Here is a 26,459-nt window from a genome sequence, read left to right as displayed (position 1 = left end):
TGGTTTTGCCTGGGTTGCATTCCCTCTGCATATTAACCTTGGACTCGTTCAGGACACTGTCTTCTCCTGCCACCCTCTACCTCAAGATTACAAGAAACTATCCCCTCAAAGCGACCCTGTGTTTTTGCCTGGGTTGCATTCCCTCTGCATATTAACCTTGGACTCGTTCAGGACACTGTCTTCTCCTGCCACCCTCTACCTCAAGATTACAAGAAACTATCCCCTCAAAGCGACCCTGTGATTTTGCCTGGGTTGCATTCCCTCTGCATATTAACCTTGGACTCGTTCAGGACACTGTCTTCTCCTGCCACCCTCTACCTCAAGATTACAAGAAACTATCCCCTCAAAGCGACCCTGTGTTTTTGCCTGGGTTGCATTCCCTCTGCATATTAACTTTGGACTCATTCAGGACACTGTCTTCTCCTGCCACCCTCTACCTCAAGATTACAAGAAACTATCCCCTCAAAGTGACCCTGTGTTTTTGCCTGGGTTGCATTCCCTCTGCATATTAACCTTGGACTCGTTCAGGACACTGTCTTCTCCTGCCACCCTCTACCTCAAGATTACAAGAAACTATCCCCTCAAAGCGACCCTGTGTTTTTGCCTGGGTTGCATTCCCTCTGCATATTAACCTTGGACTCGTGCAGGACACTGTCTTCTCCTGCCACCCTCTACCTCAAGATTACAAGAAAGTATGTCTACCTAGTCATGCTGTATTATGTTTTAACCAACTGTACCTGCTAAGCTATTAGATTGTCACTACCTAAGCAGCCAGCAGCTACCCTTTTCCCCTTTTTCCTCCATTACCACCTCACACACTCCTTGGATAGCTACACAGATTAACCTCTCTCTCCCATTTGTATAGCTCTCACCTGGAAGCTGCCCTGTTTGCTTTTTGCACTTCCACAGTTGCCCACTAGATGTCACCCTTTCCTCATATCTATCTGGGATACTAGTATTCTTTTCTACATGACACTTTTATTCTCACCTTCTTACCCTAAACCCTTTCCTCCTTCTAATAACATGTCTTATCCTCTCCTCCTAGGCTACCTTCTCTTGCCTTGATTCCCCTTGCCTTCTCTGATACTTTTTCCCTTCTCCTCTGGTCTACTTTGTGGGCCCCGCTCCGCTCCCCTCCCTACCCCCATATCCCACCCACCCCCAGGGGTCCTACATTTACCTCGTCTCTGGACACACCTCCTACTTTTCCACCCTATCACACTTACAGCCTCAGAGATTGTAAACCACCCACCACATACACATCCACTTACCTACTATAAACAACCCCACCCCTCTCCACTAACACAGCTACAACATCACAGCCCCTACCACACGCCCTACATCCCCACAATACCTCCATCTTCAACACACCAGTAAACCACACTGACTCATAACTATTTTATCACAACTTCTACTATGCTCCAGTCACAACTGAAATTACCTATCTCCTTCTTATTATTATTCTTTCTCATAACTACATACTTCCTAACCTCCTATGAACACTCCATAACTGTTTCTTTCTCACTTCCCTCACAACATACCAGTACAGCTGTAACATCCCCACCTCCTTCCATCTTACATACCTCCTCACAATCCATATACCTACTTCCCAAATACCATAGGCTATTACACTGCAAACTACTAAAAACTAAAACTAAGAAAATATTCGACACGCTCCTCAAACATAAACTTGAAAACTACTTTACTTTACTCCATCTACTACAAGATGGTGACATTCACCCCAACCCAGGCCCTCAAACTACTACCACCAAATCACACAGAAATCACTCCAAACCCTTCTCTCTTTCATCCATTACATCCTCTAACCTATTATCCCTGGCCCATCTCAACATACGTAGTATCTGCAACAAAATTAGTCAACTCCATGCCCTATTAGAAGTACACAACTTTGACATTCTATGCTTATCAGAAACTTGGCTAAAACCCTATATTAAAGACAATGAAATTACCCCACATGGATATAACATTCTTAGACTTGATCGTACCTCCAGAAAAGGAGGAGGAGTAGCGATTCTATATAAAACAAAACTAAAGCTTACTCTTCTAGATCTTACCCTTAACCAAGATAATAATGCCGATATAATTTGTTCCAAAATTCAAATTAACACTACTAAAGCAATAAACATCATCTGTGCATACCTCCCCCCTGGAAATAACATCCCCACTTTAGAACAACTTCTTGAACAACTCTCTATAGACCTTCCTCAAGAAACACTATTCCTTGGGGACTTTAACATTGATTGGAAATCTTGTAACAATGCTAACCCCACTTCCCATATAAATCTTTTTGGTTTCAAATAACTAATTGATAGTCCCACTAGAATAAATAATAAGAGCAAAAAAGAAACCACCTTAGACTGGATTCTTACAAACTCCCCCCTACAAAACTACCAAACTGGCATCCTTCCAGATGATCTTAGCGATCACTCCCTTACCTATGTCATTAGAGCCAAAACTAATCTAAACTTACCTACCTCTCATAAAACAATATATTCTAAAAAACAATTTAATCCTGAAAGATTTCTAACAGAACTTTCACAATACAACTGGACCCCTCTAAAACATCTCTCACTCAACAATGCTGTTGAACATTTTAACTCAGCATTCCTTGCTATCTTAAATCAACATGCCCCAAGTCGTACCATTAGAACAAAGACCAAAACAGCACCCTGGCTAACCTCTAATACCAAACAAAAAATTAGACTTAGAAATAAATCTTGGAAAAAATGGCGTTCCTCCAGAAACCCAACCAATCATCAAACCTTTAAAGAACTCAGAAACAATACCAAAAAAGCTATCCTTTCAGATAAAAAGAATTATTACTTTGAACTTCAGCAATCAACCAAAAAAGAACCAAAAAAGTTCTGGTCTACTATCAATAATCTACTTACCCCAGGCAAAGTAGTTACACCCAGCCCACAAAACTTAGACCCAGATAACCCCTCTTTAATAGCCAATAACTTCAATACCTTCTTTACTACTTCCATACAATGTCTAGCTAATCACTTATCTCCTGATTCTTCCCAACTGCTCTTAAATAACATCGACAACTCCCTTCCTCCCCTGCAACTTCAACCCATACCCACCTCCTACATACAATCTCTTTTAAAAAAACTTAAACCCACTACCCCCTCAGCAGATAACCTTCCTGCTGAATTTCTTCAAGTAGCGGCTAAAGTAATCGCCTACCCTGTTTCCATCCTCATAAACAGATCCATAAAAGAAAGTACTTTTCCAGAAATCTGGAAGATATCACATATCATACCCCTACATAAAGGAGGAAAATCCACTGACCTTTCCAACTTTCGTCCTATAGCACTATTATCTCCACTAGCTAAAATCATGGAAAAATGTATACACAAACAACTACTTAACCATCTTCTTCATAACAACCTACTAGCTAACACTCAACATGGATTTAGACCATCACATAGTACTACCACTGCTCTACTTTCTTTTACCAACACCATCAACTGTAATCGTAACAACAACAAACTAACCTCTTCTCTTTTCCTAGACCTGTCAAAAGCCTTCGACATGGTCAACCATATACTTCTTCTACACATATTAAAATCCCTTGCTTTGGATTCCTCTTCCTTAACCTGGTTCTCATCCTATCTTGAAAACCGACAACAAGCAATACTCTGGAAAACTTCTCTATCTACTTTACTACCTATCTCTTTAGGAGTACCACAAGGATCTATACTAGGCCCACTCTTATTCTCTATCTTTATTAATGACCTCCAATCTTCTATCCAAAACACTACATGTATACAATATGCAGATGATTCTACCATTATTTGCACAGCCTCCACTCAATCTGAACTCCAGACACTCACACAATCTACCTTTTCTACCGTCGAACACTGGTTCTCAAAAAGATGTCTCCTCCTCAATCCCAAGAAAACAAAACTACTACTTTTCTCACCTACCCACAAATCTTCTCAGCTAAACTTCTCTATTACTGCAAGTGATAATTCCCTCATCTTCCCAGACTCTACAACCAAACTGCTTGGTGTTAATATTGATAATAATCTTAACTATGATTACCACATCAATAACACTATAAAAGCAGTTAATAAAAAAATTGGTTCACTGTACAGAATCAAACCCTACCTTACACCAGAAGCAAGGACCACCTTAGCACAATCACATCTGATCTCTACCCTAATGTATGCCTCCTCTATTTACACTAATCTCTCTAAAAGCAACCTGAAGAAACTTACTACATCCTACCACAATATAGCTCGCTTTGCCACGGCAACCCAGCATAGAACTCACCACTGTCTAAACTTAAAACACTTACACTGGTTGGAACTTCCTAACAAGATTATATATCAACAACTCTTAATAACACATAACATTCTATATCAACCATCAAAAACACCAGCTCTTAGTAACTTCTTGATCCCCTATAATAACTTGAAACAGCTGCGCTCCACTGAAAAGCTACAAGTTAACACAACACGAATTACTAATTCTGCAGGTAGCTGCCTTTTTTCTAACTCAGTAGGCAAAATATGGAATAATCTCCCCTCACACATTACCTCTATAGGCTCCTTTGATCTTTTTAAAAAACAACTTCTTCTTCATCTTAACAACTTCTGGCTCTGCTCTTGTACCAATCCAGACTAATCAACTTTCTACTATCATATTTCCTTACTTCAAAACTGCAATCTTTCTCTGTGATCACAAACGACTTAATGACTGAACAGTTTCTATTGGGAAAAAAAAAAAAAAATTTTTTTCATTTTCAAGTTTGTATATACACTAATATGTATGTAATGACCCAAAGGGAGTGTAGTTTTTAAAAGAATTAATGCCTTTCTCAATACATAGATAGCACTATATGTTTTCTATTACTTGATCTAGACTAATAAGTATGCATGGTTGCTCATTGTGTATGTCACAAACATTGATTGTAAATGTTCAATTTCTATAACCTTGTTTTAATCTGTGGAGCTTTTCTCCCCGGGCCTCCACTGAAAATGGAAATTATCCAGCTGGACTAGCCCAGTCAACAAATGTAAAATAAAAAATAAATAAATAAATAAACTTGTGTGCATTTCAATATTTTTGATTATATTTTCATGACTGTGTTGCATATTACTAAGAGCATCAAGTGAAACATCATTGTGGAAGACAGAACAATACATTGTGATCATTCATGTAGCATACACAATACTAGAAACATTTCAAGTTGTTAGTAGTTATGAAAAGATGGAATATTTCCACATTTGCATTAATAATGCCAAATGTGTCAGACTATTGCATTGTATGACCCAAAATCTTGAATGGTGCTGGAGAACATTTACATTAATACTTGTAATGTATCTCATAAAATAAGCATCCAGAAAAGAAAAGTATGTAGTCATATAAAAGATGAAGTCTGGTTGAACAAAAATGCTGCTGATACCAGCTGTCTAGCTAGAGTGGTTTGCAAGATACAGAAGATTGTTTGTGAAAACTTATATAAATATATATCTTTATATTTTTCTACAATACATTATAATACTGATAGAGAGATTTAGAATTTATTGAATATTATCATTGACTTTTCCAACACATAGAAGGGTATAAATGATATGTGTCCATACAGGATAGAACTGCAATGTAAAACACTTTATTTCTCAAATTAGATTGTGTATTGTTAGCACACAAAAGAACAACATGTCTGGTGTTTTTTACATCGATGATTTGCATCTAGGAGGTCAAACAAGCAATTGAAAAAGAAGGGGACTTTTTGGATTGAAGACTAGAAAAAAAAGCTAGTGGAAATGTTTGACATCATGTAAGACCATAGTTATTTGCCTTATCCTCTGCTCCTGTGCTCTCCAATCAGTTGTAATCAAAACTCAATAGACCTCAGTGACTTGACTGATATATAAATAAGCATTTAATATAGTAGCAATTATAAAATATTTTCTCACTTCCAGAGGGACCTGTCCAAGTATTTAATAGATCAGCAGATAGGTTAGTAGAATTTGCATCACATAAGAAACATACAAGTAACAGTATATATTCTATGGAGGTCCTTAGTATTGACTTTAGGTATGGAAGGTGCTGTGGAGAAAATATATTTACCAACTACATCTTCTATGTTAGGCATGAAACATGTTTTGACTATGAAGCATCACCTTAGCCGAGTTACTATTGGAGTTGTTATTGCTGAGTACTCTCAAGTACCATTACATTAATAGTGCAGTTGGTTTTAAGCAAGACTGCAGCAACAACCTCCTGGGATGTGACAAAAATGATCTATCACAGATCAAATTCATGTCAGTACTGTGTGTCTACTAACAGATGCACATTAATTAATTATTAGTTAGGTAAACATTAATAGCATTTTGGCATGCACACAAACATAATTAGAGAGTCAAATCTCACTGACATTGTATTTTGTATACTGCCACATAGTAGTTATTATTACTCTGTTACTCAACAGCTTTTAAACTCCAGCTATACATTAAATTTGATTAAAGTACTCTTCATTCAGTGTATTACTGGACATTCTTTGAAACATTAAAACACAAACAAAAATGCCTTTTGAGAACCTAATGCATATTCCCAGCAGATAATGTTTACAACAATGAGCTTATCTATTTACAGAGCCAATTGAAGGGTGCAGTGATCAGTCTTTTCAATTAAAATCCATTGTCTTTACTTCAATTTTAATTGTAGAGATCACTAATTTAACACTGCTTACAGGTGTGTTGTTTATAGACAGAGATATTTTATATGTAATCAGGAAAGCAGAGAAAATGTGGACACATCTTGTTGAGATTCAGGATTCTACTTTTAAAACTTTTTTGATAGTGTAAAATTATGCTAATATAAGGAAAGTCAATGATTACTTAAAAATGATCATTTCAGTTTATCATTAAGCTATTTGTATGTAAAGATTAATTTAAGGCACCACAACATATAATGTTGAAATTAACTTTGCAGATGTTAAAGGATGTCTTCTTTCTCAACCTCATTTCATATTACAGTAATAATCCGTCCATAAAGTAAGAGTTACCACTAAATCTACTTCTCAGTGGTAGGGTATAATCCCAAAAGCAAAATATGAGGTGCAAATTCTCTGATTATGATGGAATAAATTGTAACTTATAGGTAGTTGCTAAGAATGCAGTTCAGGACACCATTAAAGATCCTCGCCCAAACTCCCAATTGCCCTTAAACACTGTCTGGTTAAGTGACTTGCTCAAGGTCACACAGTAAGCAAATGAAGGCTGATGGAATCAAACTCTGAATCAAATTCCATTCAATACCTCTCAACCTGCTTCCATGAATTAATCCTATTCTATCATAATTTATGAACTGTATAAGCTTTCATTATTATGTACATTTCAACAGTTTTATTTATTATATGTTCCTTATTGGTGTTAGATATAAGATCTTTTATACTTTATCTCTAAATTGAGGATGATAATTGGCTTGTATATATTTGTCTATATCAGCTTTTTATAGTAACTGATGACATTTTTGTACCTTGTACCATACTGCATCTTTAAACACTAATTACTAACATTTTATTTAATTAATTGCATTCATTGACTTGATTATTTGAGTACATAGATACATTTTAATAGCAGTTCTAAAGAAGTCCCATATACAATGAAGAGATGAAAGCACTTAACCATTTTATTTTTATTTTCTGGCTCAGTATTTCAAGTTTTATTATTAAAATTTATATTTTAGTTTATTCTGGCTTGTACTGGTGTTACTTCTGGACTCCCTTTGGGCAATTAAACAAGTTGGTGTTTTATTAACATTCGATAAAATATGAGCTGTTATGTGTGTTTACTGGTTCCAGGTTGGGCTGCATTGTTACATGCTTTGGTTGTTTTTTGGTTCTTGATATTCATGTTAATCAACCGACTTAAGGTAAATCAAACACACAGACATAGTTAGATTAGAGATATCATGTGTATAAGAGAGAGAGAAACAGTCTGCATGAAGTTTATAATTGTCTTTCTAGTTTCTCAAATGTGTACAAATTTGCAAGGGATAAATCTCAGTGTCTTGGAATATTACTTCTGTTCAAAAGAATGTATTGCCTGATTTGGACTGCATATTTTCCACAGAGTTATGTGGCTGTGGAAATAGAAAATGTTATACTAAAAATCAGTCTTCAAATGAGATATTAAACTGAAGTCCCATCTCTTTAAGTTAGTGATACTCAGGTGGATGTAAAAGTCCCATGATACCCATTCAAAAGTATAGAGGTTCTCTATTTACAATAGTTGCATTACTGAAATCCACATTATAGCACAAATAAAAAAATGAAACTAAAATGAAGGAATATACACATGATAGAATAAATCAAAATCTTACTGACTTTGATAATGTCATTCTAATTCCATACTTATGACATAATAATTTGTTGTTTCCTTTTGCCATATATTATGCAAATTCAAGATTTTTTAACTGGTCTACTATATTTTTCTTTCCCAAAAAATCATAAACTATCATTTACATATTTTGCATTTAATCCAGTCATACAGTCATATATTTAATTGTTTCCATAATTTTATCGTGCTAGGGAATTCCAGAAAATTTGTTTCATTGTCTCTAACTTTACAATTTATACTTAACCTTCCATTTATTGACTTATATAAAAAGACCCTAAACTGATACATACACTTACATTCACTGACTTGTATAAAAAGACCCATTTATAGGCAACATTTTAACACCAATCTCTGCATAAAAATGTTGCTCTTCATAACAAAATTTATACCTTTTAATTATTTTTAACAACTTCCTTAAAGTCTTATTTTAAATCTTATCTATATAACATTCCTCCACAATCTTTTCGTGTAATAACTTTCTTTTGCATTCATTTATATTTCATTTCCAAAAATGTAATTTTCTATTCCTCTGTTTATCTTCCCCCTTTTCCTCCATGTTTCTTTTCCCACCATTAAGACTTTACCATATAAAACTTTTCTTTAGCTTTAAAAATTTTGCTATTAATTTTTCCTCATTACACTACATAATGTTTAGCATCATATAAAAAATTAACTAGTAAAAAGTATGATTAGGTTCTATAAATTTAATCCTCCCCATTCCACTTTGTTATATATCACATACCTTTTTAGCAGATTTAATAACTTATTTTCCAATTTTATAGGAAACACAATCACTGCACCCAAGTAATTAAACTTTTTTGTTATTATAGTGTTAATCAAATACACATTTTTCCCAAACTCATCTTAATATAAACTCCAAAGTGTATTTCTTGTATTTCCTCTAACACATTTTGCCACTAATTTTTCATTGCTTTGTAATTTCCAAATATAAATCCAGATACCACTACTAGTACTTCAGATTCCCTTCTATTAAATATATATTTTGGCCTGTCTTATAATTTCACCAAAACCTTTGCTTTTTCCCAGTTTATACCTAACCCCACATTAATTAACCATATTTCTAACTTCTTTACCACTTCTACTAACCAATTAATATTTTTTACCACTATAATCATATAATCTGCATAAGCCATAATAACTACCATACTTAAATCTCTGGTATACACATATCTTCCTTCATCCAGTTCCTTATTCGCATGTTGTGCAATTGCATTAATTACTAAAGAAAACAAAATGCTACTCAGAAGGCATCCTTGCCTCACCTCTCATGTAATCCTTATTTCTTTTGTGACTCAACCTTTAACTAAGATGCTTATTCTACTCTTCTCATATAATGACCTTATTACTTTTATTACCCCTTAGTCCACATCATATGTTTCAGACTTTCCCATAACTACATTACCAAATGCTTTTTCAAAGTCACATCAAGCAATCCTTACTTCTTCTTCTTCCTCTGATTCCCCAGTATTATATAGAACTTCTTTAATACCGATTTCCTACTACATATTTCTATTTTTATACAAAAAACCCTTCTCTCCAAATTTTACATATCATTATTTTCATAAACATTTTCTAAGTACTTGCCAGTGTCTCCAATTCCTTAATTCCTTCTGATCATCTTTATTCCATATATTCCATCAATAATCTTAGAGCCCTATAATGCATTTTCCTATCCAAAAAGCCATCATTTATTCCAGTCATTAAAGACAAACAAAACATTTTTGTTTCAAATCCATATCTGTATAGAATTCATAATCTATTCCATTTTGTCCTGTGCTGCCTTATAATGTACTGTTATTAATACTTCTAACACTTCATCCAGTACAATTTCCTTAACTAATAATTCTCTTTCTCATTTATTCACAGTATTATTATCAAACTCATTTTCCAAATAACTTATAACTTCTTGCTTAATCTCTGTCTCCTCACCATTGCAGGTCTTACCTAAAAAGAGGCCAATAGACTCATGGGACTAACCCAGCCAATATACGATGGATAAATAAACAAGTAACAAAAATAAATAAAAATTAAAACAAGCATGAATCACAGAATGTGTTTTTGTCTAGCATGTATAGTGTACATGATGATCTGCAGCTCTGGGACAGAAATCAGGCCTGTGAACACCTTGCCTGTGAGCCTGTGCACTAGATGTCTTACTTAACAAGTCAGAGGTCGATAGTAGTCAGTACAATCTCTAGCCGCTGATAGATATAGGACTTCTATATACCATCCACCTTTTAAACCCCATTTATATTGTATTTCATTGTGCATGTGTTAAGCTTCTGGTAAGTGTAATTGTTGCTTTCATGTATGACATGAATATTTGTTCAAGCAGCTTTACTTTGTACAAACACATCACAATAGAGGCTTACTGACTAAAGCCTAAGTAACTTATATACAAACTAACAACTGCGATCATGCATGCTCATTCTTTGTCTGGAATTTATACATGCTTTCACAATGCTGCATGCTTCTTAAAGATATAGCACACACACATTATACTGTGATCTACATCCTCCCTCTTTGAGAAATCGATCATGCAGTTTGTCATAAGATTATTTGCCATGCAAAAATCACAGGTAATCTAAGACACATTTTATATATATATATATATATATATATATATATACATGCATACATACATACAATCAAGTCCACATTGTTGCGTATTTCACACTAGGCTTAGAAACTCGTCCATATTGTGTAACATAAAACTGGGAATTAGATTTAGCAACTGGGACAGTCTCTGCTAAATGGCTGACCTATGAAATGTTCAAATCACTTTTTGGAATATAATCAGACTTTTGAAAACATTCTGTTCTAGAAACAGTGTCTGACTCATTCTTTGATTTAGAGTTTCCATCACAGATACAATGTTGTGACTGCAATGATGATGATTCTGGTACAGGAAGAAGATGTCTGCACTTCCTCCTATACTCCACACCCTTGAAATCTACCAAATAAGATCTCAACTCGGCACAGATGCCTGTAATCTGTCCTATTCCATCAAAACCTTTTGTCATCTGGATTCGTACCATCTCTCCATCCCTTAACAGATGAAGTAATCTGCTTGATCTGTCATAACTAGATTTCTGGATATTACACTTCTTTAACAATTGAGCCTTGATGGTTTTGTTGCTCTTAGGTTTAAGCTGCAATAAACTTGAAGAAATAGGGTAGTTCATTTGTCTGGAAGTAGTCTTTGAGCAGGTGAGCCAAGAATATCATCACAGGGTATGTTTCTGAGATTAAGCAAATTCAATAATACATCAGTATTGTCATGCTTTGACTTTTTAAGTAATTGCTTTGCACTCTGTACTGCTCATTCAGCTAGACAATTAGAATGAGGATATACAGGACTACTAATGACATGTACAAAGTCCCATTCTTTTGTAAATTTCAGAAACTGACTACTGATTTGAGTACCATTGTCAGAAAAAAGTTTGTGTGGGCTACCATGAACTGAGAAATGTTTCAACTTAGTAATAACAGCAGCTGAGGTTAAGTTTGGTAGCAGATCAATCTCAAACCAATTCAAATAAGAGTCTACCAAAACCAAGCAGTGTTGAATGTTCCACTCAAAGGCATCAGTTACTACTGTAGACCAATGTAGCTCAGGAATTAGACTTAGATGAAGCAGTTTTCTTTGCAAATGTAGTCTAGTACTATTGCATACTGGACAAGAAGAAAGAACTCTGTCAATGTCTTTTGATAATGAAGGCCAAAATATTAATTCTCACACTCTTCTCTTATTGGATGATGAACATGGGTAACCATGATGCAAAATATGAATATATTATTGTTGTAAGAAAGCAGGAACAATAATTTTAGGATCTTTGAAAATAATGCCATCTTCCATCAACAATTCATCTCTGTAAGGAAATACACTTGCACCTCAGATGATACACTGGATTGCTTTGACAGCCATCCAACATTAATGTAGTGATTGAGCCTTTGTAAAATAGGATTAGTCTGTCTGTGCTCTCTTAACTCATCAAGTCTAGGGTGGAAAAATTATGCACTGACATCACATGAAACTCAAAAGTCTCAGCATCAGGCTGTTCTGTTGTACTTCTAGGTCATCTGGATAAGGTATCAGCCAGATAGAGCAATTTGCCTTTAGTGCTGACCATTTTGAAATTATACTTTTGCAATTTGAGCATCATTCTTTGTAATCTCGCTGGAGCATAATGCATAGGCTTCTTTAAAATAGTAACTGGAGGTTGATGATCAGTTTCAATCTGGATAGCTCGACCATAAATATAATCATGAAACTTGGAACATGGAAATACTATTGCCAAAAGCTCTTTCCCAATTTGAGCATACTGCATTTCAGTTGAGTTAGTGTTCTAGTTGTATAGGCTACTGGTCTGCCTCTTGAAGTATAACTGCACCTAGGCCAAATTTTGAAGTACTACAAGAAAGAATAACTGGTTTGTTTACATCATGGTATCTTAACATATATGAGATTGCAATTTTCCACTTAAGGTCATCAAATGCCTTCTGATGATGTTCCAACCATGACCATGCAACATTTTTGCATGTTAGCTCTCTTAAAGGTGCTGCCAGCTCACTGAAATCTGGTAAAAATTTGCCTAAATAGTTGACCATGCCCAGAAAATGCTGTAAACCTTGTACATTATCTGGTGCTGACATCTCTAGAACAGCTGCTTGCTTGGTTGGGTCAGGTCTCAAGCCTGTGCTTGTAAATAAATGACCTACGTACGTAACATCTGGAAGTCTGAATTTGCACTTCAGAGGACTGAGCTTTAAATTTACTTCATGTGCTCTGTCTAGAACTTTCTTGAGGTTTCTGTCAAGCGCTACTTCACCCTTGCTTCCAACCAATAAATAGTCTGTTATTATGGCACAAGGATAACCTAAAAAAAATTCCTCCATTGCACGCTGAAAAAATTCACTTGCAGAATTTATTAGGAATCTGTATTTGTCAAATGGAGTACAAAAAGTAGTTAGAAATGAGGATTTATGATAAAACAGCACTTGCCGAAATGAACTCTTTGCATCCAAAACAGAAAATGCAGTGCCATTCGGTATTAGAGCTGCAACTTCTTCAACTGTGCACATTGGATGATATGGTCTTTTTAATGCTTTGTTCAAATCTCTTGGGTCAATGCATATTCTAATTTTATCTGAGCCTTTTTTATGAGTGGCTGCCCTGGACAACACCCATTCAGTTGGTTCTGTGACTGGACAAATCACATCTTGCTGCACCATTTTATCCAACTGAACTTTAACTTTATCTTGCATAGCTATCAGAACTCTTCCTGCTGGTCTGCCTACTGGAGTGATTTCTGGTCTAACTTCATGGAAAACACAACTGGAAGTTTGCCCAGTTTGTCATCAAAAACATCAGCATACTCTGAGAAAATGGCTTCTGAAAATTTGAAACTTGGAACTGCACTCACATGATGAACTTCTTTGGCAAAAGAAAGCAGATTCATTCTTAAACTATTTTTGAGACTGAATAAAGATTGTACTGGTTGTCGGACTACATAGAATAACAAGTTGTAACAGTTCTTGGCCAGATAACATGAAAGTACTATTGAACCTTCAGTTTAAATTTCTTCACCTCCATAAGCAACAAGTATTGCACTGCTAAATACGTTGAGTTGTTTATTAGTTCTCATTCTTGCAAATATGTCTGCTGATGTAACTTTACACTTTGACCTTTACCCAGTGTCTACGGACCGCACAAAACATTTTGCTCCTTGTTAATAAGTTTACTGCAGCAACTCTTTCTCCAAGCACTGATACACCATCTACATAGGAAGCTGACAGTTTTGGCTCTATTTAATCAACATGCTTTTTTGGGTGACCTTTCCTTACAACTGTGTGAGGCTTACTTGATTTGCAAAACTTTTGGAAATGGTTCCATTTTTTACACTTGTGATATTGCTGACCAAGCACTTCTCTCTTTTAGACTCAAGATTCACACTACAATAAAGCTAGATTTGGGTTTTGCTGATTCATGTTTGTGTTGCACTGAGCTGGCAGCAGATCTTGCACTTTTTTTGAAACTTGCTAGAAAACCTTGTGGCATCTTTGGTAACCCGGTAGCTGCCATGTGCTTAGGCCTGCTCTTGTTTCGCATGTGTTACAAACTATCTACGTTTGCTCTGGAGCTCACTGAAACCATGCTCTTGTCACATGCAAGCATACTCATAAGTCTTTCTGTCACCTCACAGATCTGACAAATCTCTATTCCTTTGCTCAATGTTAAATCAGTCACAAAGCAAAATCTCTCTCACCGCAGCACTATTAATACCACATACAAACCTGTCTTTCATCAGCTCATCTTATAAATCACCAAACCAACACATTTTAGCTCTGTTTCTCAAGTCAGTTATATAAGTTGCAAACATTTCCCCTGGTTTCTGATCTCTTGTGTAAAACAAATGCCTCTCAAATGTAATATTCAGCTGGAGGTTGCACATTTCTCTAAACTTGCACTTCAAACACTCGGGGTCTTCCCTTAATTCAACTTGCCCAACAATAAGGCAGCCCCCACCTTTTCCTTCATACACTGCTGGTGCATACACAAATGAATGCTCTCTTTCTATGGGCTCAGACCATGAATGCCCTGGCACATGCATCTTTATTTGCATAGGCTTGCTTGTATGAAAAATTTGTACTCTGGCTCAAATATTCTCCAGTTCTCTGCAATATTTTGATCAAACACAAGTGTTTGGGGTTTTCAAAATCTGTCTGCCATATTAACACCTGCCAGCAAAGGATCTTGCAAATAAGCACAAATGCACACACATATACACATGTGCATAAGTTGCTGGCATAAACAGTACTTTCTCAATGCCTTTGTGCTCTGAACTTCACTTCATCACTTGCTATACTTTTGGAATTTAATCAGTAAAGGCAAAAATGCTAAAGTCATATTTCACCACTTATTAAAGTCATCACTTTAAGAAACATTCAAGAACTTTACGATGCAACTGAGTAATTAACAAGCACTATAATACTCTTGTAATGTCATCTTTTGCAAGAAAACACCTCTTATCAATGCAAGAAACATATCAATGAACTGTACAATGCAAATAAATCAAACATCTGTTGGTCAAAACTCAATAGCTTTTGAAGTAATTTTACTTTGCCTTTAACTGCATGCAGCACACTGAAATGTCCCCAACATGGCAGTACCATGCTAGGCAACTCTTTACATTACAAGAAGCATTCTGTAATGGCGGCACTTTGTGAATAGACATACCCAGTACAAGAACTTTTCTTCAAAATAACTATATTTTGACTGGATTGCATGAAATAGTTGCACTTTGCACACAATGAACTCTTTGAAATACATGCTCAGTAATAAGCACACACTGTAAGCACTTTTACACACTCTGAGATACCTCAAAAAATTTAAATTGTGCCCTTGATGCAATATGAAGTCATAGTTATGTCCAAACACGTACAGTCAACCTTGCTTTATTTTTGCTTAATGTACCCTTTTCTTTTTTTTATATTTGTTTTGCCCATTTAATGCCTTTTTATGCCCGATGTAGTTTTCTTGTGCTTGTTTAAGTCTAAACATGTCCAAATCTGCCTTAAATACACTCGTTTTGCTTTAAACATGCTCATGTTTTGCTTTACTGTCAGTTGTTTTTATCAAATACTTTTATCTTAAACATTTTCTTTAGTTAACAAAATGTTTTGTACTTTCTGCTTGCCTGATAATGTGGTTTGTGTCCTTGTAATGCCAGTTTCTTGCCTTCTTTCCCATTGAGTAAATAATTAATATTATCATTACCTTTTATTCTTTCTGGTTATGTTTGCACTCTTTTCTCTCAGTTTTACCTTCGCTGTCATCTTTACATCTCATGGTTGTGAATATTCTTCTCTGTCTTCTATCCCGGTTCTTACACCGTGTTGCTTTCGTGTTATGACATGAATAAATGAGTCTTCATGGGTTCTGTTTAAGCAGCTTTACTTTGTACAAACACATCACTATAGAGGCTTACTGACTATAACCTAAGTAACTTATATACAAACTAACAACTGCAATCATGCATGCTCACTCTCTGGCTGCTTCTACAAAATGGCACTAGGGATTGCATGTGTCTGGAATTTATATGTGCATTCACAACATCGCATGCTTATTAAAGATATAGCACACACACATTATACTCTAATCTACAGTAATTTTACAGACATGTATCTTAAAAGTTTATTTCATGTAAATAGTTTTAAATTTAAAAACCTGTGACTGAGGTTTATATTTTTAGTATAAGAATTTGTGTGCAGACCAGGTAACATCTCAGATTTTGGCATTTGCTTTAAGAAGAGTTACTACTTACAGATATTTCTAACATCCTAACATTTAATGGTCGATTTTATTTTAAAAGAAAACCTTGTTGTGACAGAATGGTGTGTCTGGTAACAGCAGGGTCAGCCTTAGCTGATATGGCGCCCTAGGCGAAGTAGTGGTCTGGCACCCTGTTAAGCCTCACCCACGTCATACTCATGAAACACCCCTAAGAGCCACGCCCACATGTAGGTCACGCTCCAAAAAGGCCACTCCAGTCATTCACTCCCCAAGAAAGCCAGTCCAATCATTTCCTTTAATTATTTAAATGTATAGAAGAAAGGATACCTTGTAATGTAGTTTAAACTGCAAGTGAAGATGGAAATTTCCTTTAATAAACCTGCTTTATCTGTTGCTCCTTCATACATACTTTACTATAAAAGTCATGTCTTCAGAAAATAGAAGCCTATGTGCCTTGGTTCAAAGGGTTGCTTAGGTTAATCTAAACAGTTTAATTTACTCTGGGTAGGTGAGCAAACCTTACAGCTCAGGAAAGTAGAATAGCAACCTCTCTCCTCCCTGTGTACAGAAACTTAAGCTAGAATAGCACAAACACAGATAGCCACTTGATAAACAATACAATCTTGCAATGAAAACAAGGCTTAGCATGAACAGTAAAATTCTCTGCCACTGAAATTGCTTGAAAACCCATATTTATAGCAAATGCATCTGGCCAGTGGAGGATTAAGTTTACATTTGAGCTGTTTTCAAAACAGACTCCTTGCACACATTTTTATATATCGTTATATATTACATTATACACATACTCTTTGGTTAAAATAAGTCAATAAATAGGGAACAGCACAATTTACAACTTCGAAAAAGTAATCAGATTAGTAATACTATCCACAAATATCTGTCCAGTCATTTTTTTTATAAAGTCTGACCTGTCAGAAATAACCAAATTCACACCATTGGCAGAAACAAGTCTCTCTTGCAGACCCACAAACAAACGCCACAGATGGCACATCAGATCAACTACAGCAAGTTCAGCCAAACCATGAGATGCATCCAAAATTGTACATAAAGATCTGGAGATTATTAAAAGATCAAATATTTGTAGTAAATGATTCCACATTCTTGATATTCCTTAGTTACAAACCCATCTCCAACAGTAATAGTATTTCATGACTATTTGCAGAACCATACTATGCAATCTAGAAATAGAATGACTGGAAGTTAATTTAAATGACAAGATTTAAAACAAAACTTTCAAAGCCTCCAATCTTACTATACTGTCTAGCTTCCAAAATGTCTTGAATGCCTTGACTGTTCATGCTACTGAAAGATTCCTCCTTTGCCAATCTATATTATGCCTGGTGAAGACAAGCATTAATTTTGTTAGCAAGGTGTGTCTGGTAGCTTGTAGTCTAATGTTTGATGTCCTCAATGACAGCAGTGGCTAAATTCCCAGCACCTCCCTTGGGCCACCTGCCTGCCCCATACAGCCTGCAAAAAAAGGTGCCGTTTGACTTGCCGTACTTGCGAGGAAGGGGTTTACTTACTGGAGGAGCCAGGTTAGGGAGTGAGTGTTTATGTGAGCTCACCAATCCCAGATGAAGGGACTGGTGTTATGCTTACAGCCAAAGTGCACCCGAGTGAATCCTGTAGCATGTGTCTTTGGCTGAAGGAAGATTTTAATTCATTTATTCATTCATTCAATAGCTGAGAGTGAGAACAGGTTGATGCTGTGGGTAGTGATGTTTGCAATGAATATATTCACTCTGGCAAGTTAGGGTTTCCCCTTTCTGTGCATACCTAAAAATCCCCCAACCCTAGATGCACTCATGATTACATGAAGACTGCTCCCAGATTTCATCCATCTTAAAGGAAGACAGGCAGTCTTAGAGGTCACAGACCTCCAAGACCATTCTCTCTCTGGACAGTGAGGCCCACCCTCATCAGGATTCAGCCAGGGATGACTGGGAATAAGGGGAACATATCAATGGTGAGAAGATGGATACCAAAATAATTCATTACCATATTTGGACACTGGCTTGTTGAAAGCTATCTCCACAGAACTGGGGACAGGAAAAGCACTATAAAATACACACTACCAACAGCAATGATGCGCTTATTGTTTTATTTGTTCTTCTTTTTATATTTATAGTAAGTGAAGTGGGGTTATGTGGCTGTGAATAACAGCAGCAAATTAAAATACCAGTACTCACATTCCTTACTTTAATTATAATAAGATCTGTGCTTAAGTGGAACCTAATTTAAGACAAATATTTGGCCTAAAATTCTTGCATAATACTTGAATATAAATGGTAATTACTTCATACTAATCTGATGTAGACTACATTTTTATTATAATAATAAAACTGTGATATCCTGGCTCCTGATACAATGACAGTAAAATTAGTTGGTGAGATGTATTGAGACCCAGTAGGAAAATAAATTCTCTCTCAGATTCTAGATATTTTACAAAAAAAAAATACTTCTCTCACTACTACTGTTCACTGTTTCCATGTGGAAGACACCAGAGTTCTTTATACTTTTACTACCTCCCATTCTAAGAACATGGTCTGCAACATTACTTTTACTTCTGTTTTAATAACTTACATTTATGGACTTGTATTAATATTATACAATATTACCTACAATAGAACATTAGCCTATGCGGCTTGCAGCTTTCAGTTTCATGTTTTCATACTCCTTCCATTTGTTTAAGCACACATGAATCTAATAAAATTCACAGTGCTGTATGCAGTGTTATCCCCCCGTACTTTGAAAGCAATGTAACAACTCATTACATTTGGCATTCTCCTTCTATATACATGTTGATACATACCAAAAAAAAAAAAGAAACTGCTAGCCATTTATGTTGTAACAATATTAAAGCAATAGAGCAGAAAACCAGGGGTTTTAAAACAAATATTAAAATAAAACTCAGCCAAGTAAGTTAGAAAAGTCCGTGGCAGTAAGATATAAATGCTATATTTAACAGTAGCTAATTACAGTTTGATACAGTGTAGAACACTATGCAATACGGAAGGATAGCGCTATCAGCAACACGACAATCTTGATACATTCGTATCATCCCTGCTTGCAGTTCAATGTCTTCTAAACACAGTTCTTTATAGTAGAAAGCGTTTCCATTCAAAACTAACTCTCAAGAGTAAGATTCAACAGTGCAACAGTTAATTCCTGCATGTTACCTGGTAAGCATGCTATCACTAAGCCGCTGAGCAAGGGAGGTCAAGTAGTTAGAGTAGATAATTTAAAAATGGTGCCCTTGGTTCAAGGGGACTTATGTAGAAGTAGACAGGATGTGAAGTAATAAGTGGGGCTGGGCTACACCAGAAAAACAAAGGATTTCACAGAGTCATTCAGTAGATATGAAAAAAATAGAACAATGAGGCATTAAATCATTGCATTTATTTCTGTTTATAGCTAATGTTTAATTCTTATATTGGTTTGGATAGTATTTTCTTTATATAGCTATTCTTAGATTGGTTGTAGCTTTGTATAGCATCTTTAATTCATGTTTCCTACTTGCTTGAGCATGATGCACTGGTTGCATTTTCTTCATGCTTGTTTGCATGTGTTACACTACTGCTAGATCAACACTAATTCCTTGAGCCTCAACTCCCTTCACAGACAACATTTCTTGATGCACACACATTTCTCCTTACAGTAGACTCTCAAACTGAAAAGTAACTTTTTTTTTAACTGTCCTGGCCAACCTGCAGCTGTAAGTGGGAGGGCACTCACCCCCCTCCTCCATAGTTCCAGCTTCTGGTTATACTTCAGCAGGGCACCGAGAAGAGTGCAAACTTTGTTAATTAAAATAAATAAAAACTGTGGTCTTTAAGAGGCTGGCCTTTACAGTGCCCTAGGCGGTTGCCTAGTTCGCCTATGCCTAACACTGGCCATGGGTAACAGTATGTAACATTAAAGTTAAGAAAGGTCCCTTTAGTACTGATGAGCCATAATTAATCTTGCATGTGTGCACCTGTGGTATGAATAATGAGACAGTGGCTCCTATCCATTACATAAAACTAGTTGACAAGTGTGGATTTATATGTTAATAAAATAAATGAACCAGCACTGAAACACAGCTGCAGAATCTCAACTGAAACAGCTCACAGTAGTAAAACCAACGAACCAGTCGTTTCATCAGACAATTCATCATTGTTGTGATACATAATATATAGTCAAATGGAATTCAAAACAACCAATCACAACTATCATCCAATTAAAACATAAATATATAATAAAAACATAAAATAATGAACACATTTGTTATAATATAAACAACAGAGACAGTTTTATTTATATAATTCTATTAACAGTCAGTTCTCCTTTTATGCTTTAATTTTCATTTTTTTCAGAACTGGCTTTCAAGATAGATATTCATTCAAGTCTCTCCCCTGATGGGATCTGAATGTAAATATCCATTTTAGTAAATAATCCCCTGTTACAGTCACCAACTCACCCATATGTTCATTTTCATAAATAACATCTATAACCATAAACCTAAACTGATGTGCATCTCCTTGAGTCAATATATGTTTAGCTATAGTACTAAATTTATGTCCCCTACGTGCACAATATAAATGGTCACGTATCCTTACCTTCAGCTTTCTATTAGTTTTTCTGACATAAAATGCATAACATAATATGCATCGGGTGAAATAAACTAAGTTCTTACTGTTGCAGTCTGCTTGAACAGTAAACTGAAATAACTTTCCTGTATTAGGATGCTCAAACTCATTTTAGTGCCTATATAGCTACAATAGGCACATCTATAAGATTTCCTTGTACCCAATTTATAATTGATCATAGGCATCTTATTTAACTCACAGCCTTTAGGGTAACAAAGTAACCTTTTTAAAGAGGCATTATTCTTATAATAGAACTTAAGTCGCTCACCCACAACACTCAGCAACTTGGGATCAGTACCCAATATATTCCAGTTCTTAGTTATAATATGTTTAATAGCTATGAATCTGAGCTATACACAAATGGCACAAATATATTTTCCTGTCTCACCCTCAAAGGTCTATTGCTATCCATTTTATGTGAAAGATATGGTCTCCCATTATTCAGACTTCATTTTTAACTTTAGACATAGCACAAGATATCTCATGACATTTAAAGCCTCTGTTCTTAAATCTATGGCCTAAATCTGTAATATCAGTGGCAAAATCACTCTCCTTAACATCCAACCTTGAAGTACGTAGAAAATGACCATTAACAACGTTATTGAAAATATGTTGTGGATGCATACTGGATTTATGTAATAGGGAGAATCTGTGACATTTTTCCTAAATAATTTAGTATATACGCGGCCATCAGCATAAATGAACCAGCACTGAAACACAGCTGCAAAATCAATCTCCTTATCAGAGTTATTAAAAGAAAAAGACAAAAAAGAACTGTGTTCAATAAAGGCCAAAACATGATGCAAACTTTCTAATGAACCTTTCCAGAAAACAACTATATTCCCCCAGAATCTCAAAAGCTTGCACGGCGTGTATGATTAGTGTAAGAGGAAATTTTGCCAATATGGCAGCTGAGCGATCCAAGTATGTGCTCATTTGAAGTGTGCGAGCTCTCTAGCACTAGTACTGCACGTTCCCAGCCCCCGTATGCAAATTACCCCATTTGCAGGTGAAAACCATGCAAATGAGGTAAATCTGCCATCCAGGTAGCAGGAATCAGTGCGTGCAGGACTAGCGTAATATGCAGAAATGTTAGTAACTGAGTACGGTACTGCAAAATCCAAAACAGGGACATGATAGCCCCAAATAAAGGCTGCATATCATTGAGGAAGCATGCCAATGGCCAAGTAGAAGGCCATTGGCATTGCAAACAATGCAAAATGTACAAAATACAACTTTTATTATATGTAGGCCGATCACGGCTGTTGAAGCATAGGGCAGCGGCGCGCAAATGGGATCAGTGGGGAAATAAGAAAATAAACCTAAAAAAAGCAGTCTAACTAAAATCAGTATTCCGCCATGCAAGTTAATGTCAGGCAAAAGACAACCTGGCCAGTGAATAGTGGTTGCTAAGGGGGGAGGCACAGTGTGACACATGTAACTATGCATTAGCAGGCAATCCTATGCAAACGAGGGGAAGGATAGTGAATCCCTGTTTTTCCCAGCATGTGAGGCAGGTCCCAACAGTGTAAGAATATGAATAGCTGAGTGCAAGACTAGGAGGTAGGTGACATCATGGGTGGGTGTGTCAGGCATACTGTCAGTGGATTGGAGGCCTGTGGCTCGGGGTTGCACCCAGCTTAGCACAGTGAAGTCAGGGGGTACATCTAAACCTGCCCAGCAAGTATGACAAAGTGTAAGCAGGTGTGCATGCCACGCAATGGGATCTACAGGAAGATAAAGGAAGTGAAACCAGGAAATAGCAGCAGTATGCACATTGGAGTACACCGACTGTGTTGTGTTGCCCCAGGCCTAAACAGAAGGGCAATGGGAAGGGAAAGCAGCAGTAGGAAGATAATCAAGGGGTACTAGGTTCGCTGCTTGGTGAAACATACCGGAACCAGCCAATTACACAGGCAGCAGACCAGCCCAGACCAGAACACCACTATAAACTATGCAAACACCTACCTCTCTGGTTTTTCCCACACCCTACACCACCAGTGTAAACAAGTGGGGAACTTTTAACACTCACAACAGCAAAATGTTAGGGGCTGCAATAGCTATCATACAACTTGTGGAAGAAGCTGAGGGTGGTGAGGATGTGAATGCTGCCGACTAACCCACAGTGAGGAGACGGAGAAAAGTGTACAGACCCAGGATAACCTACCAAGGGCTACATGATCTGGAGATAGTGGAGTGCTGTAGAGTGGAAGAGACCACCTACAACAAATTGTTGAGCTGTGCCGGCCACTCCTGACACACAGAACTAACAGAGGGGAACCCATCCCAGTGGAAACAAAGGTATGTGTAGGCCTAAGAATATTAGCTAAAGGTACCTTCCAAAGGCCAACTAGGGATATGATGGGGATCTCACAGGCATCAGTATCCAGGGTACTCCACCAGTTCCTGGATGCCATGGCAGCACATCGGTGAGCATGTATATTTCCCCCTCACCCATGAGGCATTGGCCAGCAATATGCGTCTCTTCCACCAAATAGCAGAATACCCTGAGGTAGTGGGTGCAATAGACTGCATGCACATACACATCAAAGAACCACCCAGTGAGCAGGGTAGGGTCTACATAGGTTCATAGGTTCATAGGTTCATACTAGGCTATCTGCCCTGGGGCAATTATAAGGCTAGCCCGATTCTCTATGGCTTATACCACCCCTTGATTTGAGTATACTGTGCCCTTTTTAAGGTTTAGCTTACTGTGCCTCTGTCTAATAGTGACACAGGAGTAATCCCTGGGACAAACCTACGATCCCCCATCCACCTATCGAGATTCTTCTTGAAGAGATTCAGTGAGGTGCACTGCCTCACATGAACTGGAATTCTATTCCAGAGCGAAGGGAGCCTCTGGGTTATGAACCTGTCCCTCCAGCAAGTTCTATTTATTTCTGTGCTGAGGTTCAAGTCCCTCGAGCATGTGGCTCTAGGGGATTTAGATTTACTGAGGCGGAGCATGTCCATTAATTCTGGATTTGACATAGCTTTGTATTTCAGGCATAGATCGTCTCGAAGTAGGCGGTATGCAACTGAGTAGAGCTGGAGTTTTTTTAACCGAGCAGCATATGGCATCTGTTTGAGACCCTTGATCCTCTTGGTGAGATACTTTTGGGGTCTTTCTAGTTGCTGCAGGTGTCGGGTAAGGTACATCCCAAAAGGGGCATTGTATTCTATGATGGGCCTGATGAGGGATGAATAAAGGGGCACGATTACCTCTCTTGATCTAGATGTGAAACCCTTCGTGATGAGGTGGGCTATGTAGAAGGTCTTTCTAACCACTTTGGCAATGTGGTTTTCAAAGGAGAGATTGCTATCAACTTGGGTCCCCAGGTCCCTAATAACTTTCTCTGTACTTAATGGGTTTCCGCCTATGTGATAATTTGTGGGCACATTGTTTTTGCCAAAGGGTATGACTATACATTTTTTGGCATTTAGCTTTAAACCATGGCACTGGCACCAGTTATCTGTCTCTGTGAGACCTTTTGGAAGGATGTTTGTGTCAGCTGCAGAGTCGATTATGGTGCCCAGTTTGCAGTCGTCTGCGAACTTGGTGAGCCATAGTCCTCCCATGTTTGCCTGTACCTTGGAAAAGTATATACCGAACAAGAGTGGTCCCAGGAAAGAACCCTGTGGGACGCCACTTGTGACTGGTTTAGAGTCTGACATGGCTGCAGCAACTCTCACTCTGTGGGTTCTGTCTTTGAGCCAGTTTGCGACCCATCTTGTGACATAGGGGTTTATATTTAAGCTGGATAGCTTATCTATGATGCCTGAGTGGAGTATTGTGTCAAATGCCTTTGCAAGGTCCAGATAGGCTGTGTGGACTACCTTCCCTTCATCTATGGCTTTGGTGACTGTTTTGAAGAAGTCAACCAGGTTCAAAAGGCAGGATCTGCCCATGACAAAGCCGAACTGGGTAGGATCTAGTGTCTGTAGGTCCCCAATGTCTTTGTTTATGAGCTCCATGATGATCCTCTCCATAGCCTTGCAGACTAAGCTAGTCAGGCTTATGGGGCGATAGTTTCCAGGGTCCGTAGAGGCTCCACCTTTGTGGAGTGGGACCACTGTTTCTGTACGCCATTCTGTGGGCACATATCCTGCAGTGAGGCTGAGATTGTATAGCTGTTTTATTTGAGGGATTAGTTCCTTTTGGAGTTCATGTAGGACAACCTGGGATGCCATCTGGTCCCATGGAAGCAGTGTTTTTTGCTTTGGAGAGGGCAGCCTTCACCTAAGCATCAGAGATGTTTGGGAGGCAGCCCTCTGCCGGGATAGATACTTGCTCTTTTGGGAGGAGGGGGTGGAGAAGTTTGCACTGAACCTGTCTGCCAGGATATTGGTGATGTCTGTGGGTTCAGTGTATTTTTTGTCGTTTAGAATCAACTCAGAACAAGTCTGGGAGTTGCACCCCAGTTTCCTAACATAACTGAAAAAAGCCTTATGATTGTCTTTGGTGTCCTGTGCAATTTTTCTCTCGAAGCTGGCCTTGGAGGATTTTATGAGGGATCGTAATTTTTTGCTAGTACTGATCAGAGATGCCTTCCCTATTAGGGATTTTGCTCTATCATGTAGTAGCTTCCTCCTTCTGTTGTACAGTTTATTTATGGCAGGAGTCCACCAGACTCGACGCCTGCCTTTGGATGATTGGGTCTTGGTTTTGTTTGGGATAGCATGATCCATGCATTCCTGGAGATGTCCGTAGAATGCGTTTATATAGGATTCTGCAGTTTGGGCCATAGTTTCCACTGGCCCTGGGGCCTTGAAGGATTCCACTTTGGTTTTGAGAAGTGAGAAGTTTGCTTTTGAGAAGTTTTTCACTGTGGTTTTCTGGGCTGGGGGTGGAGTCGGGATGTGGACATCCAGTGAAATTAATTTATGGTCTGATCTTACCAATGAGGGATATACTTCTGGTGTGGAGCACAGAGTCCCCATGTTGGTAATGATCAGGTCTAGTATGTTGTCCCTGCTTGTGGGAGTGGTGACTAGTTGTTCCATAGAATTTGAGTTTATAATTTCCAGGAACCTTTGGGCTAAGGTGCTGGGGCTTGAGTAGTGCTCCCAGTCAATGTTTGGGTAGTTGAAGTCACCCAATATAATGGTGTTCGG

General features: G+C 37.4%; 1 protein-coding gene across 1 annotated transcript in view; it reads right to left on the bottom strand.

Moving 5' to 3' along the window:
• The window catches only part of LOC122809685 (adhesion G-protein coupled receptor G2-like), a 345,403-nt gene that overhangs the window by 1,921 nt on the left and 317,023 nt on the right, over positions 1-26,459 (bottom strand). The window lies entirely within an intron of this gene.

The sequence above is a fragment of the Protopterus annectens genome, chromosome 8.part0, assembly GCF_019279795.1.
Source record: "Protopterus annectens isolate FY-2018-M chromosome 8.part0, PAN1.0, whole genome shotgun sequence".
Classification (NCBI taxonomy): Eukaryota; Metazoa; Chordata; order Ceratodontiformes; family Protopteridae; genus Protopterus; species Protopterus annectens.
Note: the sequence above shows the minus strand (reverse complement) of the source record. Positions and strands in the feature narration are given on the sequence as shown.